This window comes from Terrapene carolina, unplaced genomic scaffold (genome assembly GCF_002925995.2).
Source record: "Terrapene carolina triunguis isolate 2854851 unplaced genomic scaffold, T_m_triunguis-2.0 Scaffold84, whole genome shotgun sequence".
Taxonomy (NCBI): Eukaryota; Metazoa; Chordata; order Testudines; family Emydidae; genus Terrapene; species Terrapene triunguis.
This window is the reverse complement of record NW_020664435.1, coordinates 3,108,802-3,116,303: the sequence shown is the minus strand read 5'-3', so window position 1 is coordinate 3,116,303 and position 7,502 is coordinate 3,108,802. Positions and strand designations below refer to the sequence as shown.

The following is a 7,502-nucleotide window of genomic DNA, read 5'->3' as shown; positions in this document are numbered from 1 at the left end:
ACTTTTTATCTTTCACACAAATTTGACCACTTCTGGAAAAGAAATTAAATATAAATATTCAACCAGCTCTATTCTGAAGTCTTGGCTATCCTATGAAAACTATTAGTTGTTGGCAATGGATGTCAGTAATAGGTAGTTACTATTACTACAGTAATAGGGGTGTATGGGGTGGCCAGGGAGGGGTAGTACCTCTGATGGGGGGACTTGTCGTACCCTTTGGGGGTAGTCCATCCACTTTGGTCCTCACCTGTCACTCAGCTCTCACCTGTGGCTCCAAGTAGCTGCAGCATGCGCAGCAGCCACACCCTGGGCAACGGCTTCGACAGGCCAGCCAAACCAGGTGAGTGTAATTGATGGGACTCAAACCCTCAGTGAATTTGGGATATGCCTCCCCCGCATGCGACGTCAGCTCCGGCGGACTGGGCGAAAGAGATCACTAAGATCCAACGGCCAAGAAGGCGGTTCTGCAAAGCTTTGTGGAAAGCGAAGGACTTGACGAGGCACGAAAGACGTCAAGGCCATCCACTGCAACCAAAGAAGTTACCAGTCGTGATGATTTTTCGTACCATTGGTGTCTGGCTTCTAAGGTCGAGAGAGTGGGATTGCTCCCGTGCAACGGCTCTACCACTCAAAAGCTTTCACGCACAGGTCCTGTGCAAATGATCAAACAACATCATCATCATACTACCCAAGTCCTGCGGCGATGGGGGAGGGGCAAAGCGACAGGTGGAGGTTACCACTGGGAGTCGTAGTCCCAATCCTGCACGCAGGCAGCCTGTGGATAGGTGGTCGTACAGCTCTGTACTTCGGGCAGCAGAGTTGCCCGGCAGCATCCCAGGCGTCTGAGCAGCCCTCTTCAGGACAGCACTGTTCACCCTAGTAAGGGAGGGGCCTAGAAAAGGTGGCCTAAAAATTGCCTGCCCTACAACAACTGGCCAGCAAGCCGCGGCTGGCAGTTCAACCCAATCTGTGGCCGAAACCAAAAGAAAAATTTGAGAAAACTTACCATTGGTGTATGGAATGTTCGTACCCTCATGGATCGAGAAGCTGTTGCAAGACCTGAGAGAAGGACAGCCCTCATTGCTCGAGAACTAGTCCATTATAACATCGATATAGCGGCATTAAGTGAAACAAGATTGCCTAGGGAAGGTTTCTTGAGTGAACCAGGTGGTGGTTACACCTTCTTCTGGAAGGGTAAGACTGAGACAGAGGATAGAATACATGAAGTTGGTCTGGCAATAAAAACCTTATTGATGCATCAACTCCCAGACCTTCCACTGGGTATCAATGAAAGATTGCTGAAGCTGCGCTTCCCACTAAATGCCAAACGTCATGTCACCATCATCAGTGCATATGCACCCACTTTAACATGCTCTGACAACTCAAAGGAACAATTCTATGAAGATCTCGACAGACTGATCAAGGCCACACCTGTAACAGATAAACTACTCCTACTTGGAGATTTCAGTGCCCGAGTTGGGGCTGACAGCGAGAACTGGAAAGGAGTAATCGGGCCACATGGTGTAGGCAAAATGAACAGTAATGGACTACTTCTTTTGAGTCTTTGTTCTGAAAATGACCTGACCATTACCAACACTCTGTTCCGACAAGCGGACAAATACAAAACAATGTGGATGCACCCTAGGTCCAAACAGTGGCATCTGATAGATTATGCCACTGTTAGAAGGCGAGACATCTGAGACGTACTGATTATCAGAGTAATGCGAGGCGCAGAGTGCTGGACAGATCACAGATTAGTCAGGACGTCTCTTCAACTCTACATCGTTCCTTCTCGGCACAAACGCCCTAAGCATGTGGGACCTGCTTTCAATATAGCCAAACTGAAGGATGCTCAATGTTTCAACAAATTCCAGAAGAGTCTTGATGACAAACTGACATCCCATGGACAACTGATCGGTACTGTAACCGAAAAGTGGGACCAGTTCAAGCAGATAGTGACTGACACAGCAATAACATCTTTTGGACCAAAGAAAAGAACACATCAGGATTGGTTTGATGAGAACCAAGAAGAAATATTCTCAGCATTGGAAGTAAAGAGAAAAGCCTTTATCGAATGGCAGAATGACCCCTCCTCAGTCTCTAAACGGGACCATTTCAAGTACCTTCAGAGCAAAACACAGAAAGACCTCCGTCAGATACAAGACAACTGGTGGGAGAGCAAAGCCAAAGAAATTGAGCACTATGCTGAGACCCTCAACTTAAAGATGTTCTTTAGTGCTATTAAGACTGTCTATGGACCCTTTAAACCAAGGACCACCCCATTGCTCTCATTAGACAACACAATGCTGATTAAAGATAAAGAAGGCATCAACGAAAGATGGCGAGAACACTTTAGCAACCTTCTCAATAGACCATCAACCGTGAATAATAATGTCCTCAATGAAATTCCACAACAACCTGCTCTGACAGATTTTGACTTTCCGCCCACTATAGATGAGATTAAGAAAGCTGTTAGCCAGATGAGTTCAGGGAAAGCTCCTGGAAAAGATGGGATACCAGCAGAGATATATAAAGCAGCAGGTCCAGCAGCACTAGCAGCGTTCCACAGCGTGATCATCAACATCTGGGAGGATGAAAACATACCACAGGACCTTCGCGATGCTACTATTGTCTCTCTTTTCAAGAACAAAGGCAGCAAAGCAGAATGTGGAAACTATAGAGGCATATCCCTCCTCTCTGTTGGAGGGAAGATCATCGCCCACATCATCTTGAACCACCTAATAGCCAGTATTTCCGAGGCAAATCTACCTGAAAGTCAGTGTGGTTTTCGACCTGGCCGGAGCACAGTCGACATGGTGTTTGCTGTCAGACAAATACAAGAGAAGTGCATTGAACAGAACATGCACCTGTACGCTGTCTTCATAGATCTGACAAAGGCATTTGATACCGTCAACAGGGAAGCCCTTTGGACCATTCTAACACGACTTGGCTGCCCAAGAAAATTTGTCCAGATTATACGCCTTTTTCATGACAGCATGACAGGCGAAGTATTGTCTGATGGAGCCACATCAGCCCCCTTTAACATCACCAACAGCGTGAAACAAGGATGTGTTCTCGCTCCTGTCCTATTTAATCTGTTCTTTGCATGTGTCCTTAACCATGCACTGAAAGATCTGGACCGAGGTATATACTTGAAATACTGGCACGGTGGTTCACTTTTTGACCTCCGTCGCCTGAATGCAAAGACTAAGACAGTGCAGAAACTCCTTCTTGAGGCACTCTTTGCTGACGACTGTGCCCTCATGGCTCACACTGAAAATGATCTTCAGCACATTGTCAACAAGTTTGCTGAGGCCTCGCAACTTTTCGGACTAACTATCAGCCTCGGAAAGACAGAAGTTCTCCATCAACCTGCACCAGGATCAAATGCTTCTGTCCCGAGTATCTCCATCGACGGCACTCAGTTGAAAATAGTGGAGAACTTTAAATATCTGGGTAGTGTCATATCCAGTGATGGATCACTGGATAATGAGATCAATGCACAAATATCCAAAGCAAGCCAGGCACTTGGCTGTCTGCGTGTCAAAGTTTTAAATCACCACAACATCCGGATGTCAACAAAACTGCTTGTGTACAGAGCTGTTGTTCTTTCATCTCTTTTGTACGGGTGTGAAACATGGACACTATATAGGCGTCACATCAAGTAGCTCGAAGCATTTCACATGCGCTGCCTCCGCAACATCATGAAGATCCGCTGGCAAGACAAAGTGCCCAATCTCGAGGTCCTCGAGAGAGCCCAGATGAAAAGCATCGAAATGATGATCATGAAGTCACAGCTACGTTGGACCGGTCATGTCAGCCGCATGGATGCCAACAGAATCCCCCACCAGCTTCTGTATGGTGAGCTCTCCCAGGGCATCCGGCATATAGGTCGTCCACGGAAACGTTACAAGGACACCATCAAAGCCAATCTGCACTACAGCAGTATCAAACCTAGGGACCTTGAGGATGCCGCCAGCGACAGAACACAGTGGCGTGCAACAGTCAGAAATACCTGCATCGCCTTTGAGGAAGACCGCTGCCGGCATCTACAAGAGGCACGCGAATGATGTCACAGAGCATCAGCAGCGCACAACCCACTGACCGCAAACTTCCCATGCACCATCTGCAGCAAAATGTGCACCTCTAGAATTGGCTTGTATAGTCACCAGAGGGCACACCATAAGACCAACAACTGATGATCTGCACAGATTTGTCATCATCGGATTCGATGGACTACCAAGGAATAGGTAGTTATCCTAGTGTAGACAAAATTTAAGAGCCAAAATTCTGCTCTCAGGTATGCTGGTGTAAATTCAGAGTTATTCCACCAATTTCAATGGAGTTATTCCAAATGTATACCATTGTAGGATAGGGCAGAATTTATCCCTACACAGGAACAGGCATCTGTGGGGCTGCTAGCAAAAGAAAGTGGTAACGTACGCCTATGTCTGGAATTCTTACAAAACCAAACATTTACATAAACTAGATAGTTTTTAGCTTGTGAAATTGAGAGGACCACCATATCCAGGGAATTTTACTCCCCATGTTCCTCCCAAGACCATTATGGACAAATAGATATGTGAGATACAAAAATGAATGCCACCAATAGTTCAACACATAGCAAGCAATCCCATGTTATCTAAACCTAGCCTCATTGCTATTAAGACTCCAGGTGCTTTCTTCATCCCATTATTCACCCAAAAAGAGCCATGCTACAAGAAATCTGCAGAACATTTAATTTAAAGGAATAGTGTCATAATAATCCTATTTAAATCCTTACCTGTGCTAACATCTCATTATTAAAAAATGAAAGGATTTTTAAAATCTGTTTCATTTTTCAACACTTATGCTGTTTATTTCCTTCATTTCACTGACCTTGGACAGCAAAACTAGACTGCTCTGGTCTGTCTGTTTCTTATCTATCTCTCTTCTTCCACTTGCTGGTTCTCCTAAGCTAGCATAGTGTTTTGTGTGTTTTGGATTTCAGCATTGTAAGGAAATATTGAAATTAAATCTCTGATCTAAAGATGTTCTAGTCACTATAACTAATACAATAAAAGAGTGAACCAGTATTTATAATCTTAAATACAATAAAGAATAATTCCAAGACAAATTGGAAGATGCCATTTCAATAGTCTCATTTTATAGATTGATACAAAGATTAAATGCATTTCCTGTAAAGCAGATTTTCAGTCCACAAGTTTCATAAACTAAGGTCAGAATTCTGTGCATTTTTGAATGCCCTTTTGCACGCACTAGTGTCAAAACTGCCCAGACAAACTGGACCTTTGCGCACAGAAGTGAGTAGATAACTTTCATGTGCAAAGGCACAACTAGTGCAAGCAATTGCAGTAACTATAAACACAAAAGCAGCGCTGATTGTGAAAACCACTCTCAAATTAAGGTCAATTCTATATTTTAACCTTCCTATAGTATTAAGCTAACCAAATTATTTTTAACAAGTATTTTCAGAAATTGTCAACGATATGATTAATTGTGTTCCACGTGTGACACTAGAAGAGGGACAGTAGCTGTATTACAAATAAAAGACACAGAATTATGAGGAATAACAAAGATTGTTTAGATTCATCACACAAAGACTGACAGACAATGAAATATTTTATACTGGTCAGGTTTGACATGAAGGTTTTGATAGGTGAGCTAGAGATGTGAGCAAGCTCTTTTTTAAAGGAATAAAACATACCTTACAGTGACTTTGATGGTCTCTTTCTCATATCATCCCATGATGAGCTGCATTTCCTTATTCTCAATTTACTTCTCAGCAGGAGGTCCCATCTGCAGCATCAGCAAAATGGCAGCCCCCGCAGAGAGAGAGCACCACAGCTCCAGTCCCTGAGTACAGATATTTAAACAATGGCAGGTATTTCTAATAACTGGCATAAATTCATGTTTATGATCCATATTACGTAGTCTTATTTAGCAAAGATTGATCTAGCTATCTAAGGGATTATACCTAATTTTTGCAGTTTTCTGTTAAATAAAGAGACTTTTCATGGAGAGTAAAATAAAGGTTATGAAAACATTGCCATTAATATTAATATTTTGTGGCTTTTGAGCCACAGGGAAGCGAGGTGATACTTGGCACTCATGGCAGCTCCCCAGAGCATTTTGCCTCAGGCAGGCATAATGCCTCCCGGAGTACTGGAGGAGGGTTGCACACAGCTGTGGCAACTGCTACATCACACATTTTAAACAGGTTGCAGCTCACAGCTCAGCTCACAGACTGGTACTTCCTTCTGTACTTCAGGGTTTCTAGTGCTGATTCCAGAATTAGACTTTCCCAGACTTTGCTCAAGGATTGGGACTGTGGCTTTAAGGGAGAGGGAAGGGAAATCCTCCTTTGCCCCACCATCCACCCTAGTGCAGCCACACAGGGCTAGACACATCCTAGACCCTTATGTTTTGCAATAACACAGCTGTTCCCCAAACGTGTTCAACAACTGTTCTTAAATGCAGTCAATTTCATAGTGTAAATGGTTCCTAAAATAGCTGGAACATTACCCTCTTGACTTTTATTTCTTCCCGTCTGGCTGTCAGACTCTTCTCTCTTCCCTTTTTGATGGATTAAGTAGAACCACTGCAATGTGTTGACTTGAAAACTAAGGATTCTCTCTAAAATTGCTGTGCGCTCATTCATTCCTGACACTGACACTAGCTGAATTCATTGTGGAAGCAATGAGACAAATGCTTAACTAATAATGCATTTGAATGTGTAAATAGTATTGAGCCCAGTAGACTGAATCCATTTTACTTCTAAGAGTGTTTCCAGGGTTTATAGACTTACCGTTTCGGCTCAGTATCTGCAGCTGGCTTTCTTCCCTTTTCCCCTTTGGGTGTGGTAACCCAGTTCCAGACTGCAAACATTTTCCTTATTCTGGGGTGTCCCTCCAGACATGCCATTTTGCTGTATTATGCAGAAAAGTTGGCAGTTGTAACCCTTCCGCCAGGTGTTATCAGGAGCAAAAAGGGTTGGGTTCAAATATCAAGGGATTCCTCTTAAAATTAACAAACACCACTGGCTTGAGTCCCAACCCAGAAACTTGAAAAAAATGAAATACTTTCCCTGGGGCAATACTTACCCTCTACACAGACTCAGCACTTGTGAGAAAACAAAGAAAACTTTATTAAGGGGGAAAGAACCACAGCATTAATCTGGGAAAACACAACACCAATAAATCAACTGTATGTTGATTTACATACAGAGAGTATGTAAAACACTCACCCCCACAATATCTTGGGCAGTAGTCCTTTGCCTCAGTTTCCCCACCTGCTAATGTGAACATCCAATGGACAATTGTTCCTGCTATACCTCACTCCCCTCCCTTCCCCTTTGGTGCACCCCACTTAGTTTGTCAGTGGTTAGTGAAGTTTCAGAGCCCAGGAGTGCACTTGGGCAGCTCCAGCCCCAGCCCTTAGGGATAACTGCTGAATGGCTTCTGTGAAGAGACACCTTGCCACTGCCTCTGAATCATCTCTTG

General features: G+C 43.9%; 1 pseudogene; it reads left to right on the top strand.

Annotated features, from left to right (window-relative positions):
- Positions 1–288: 288 nt before the first annotated feature.
- On the top strand, positions 289–3,821 carry LOC112108618 (annotated as a pseudogene).
- Positions 3,822–7,502: the final 3,681 nt, after the last annotated feature.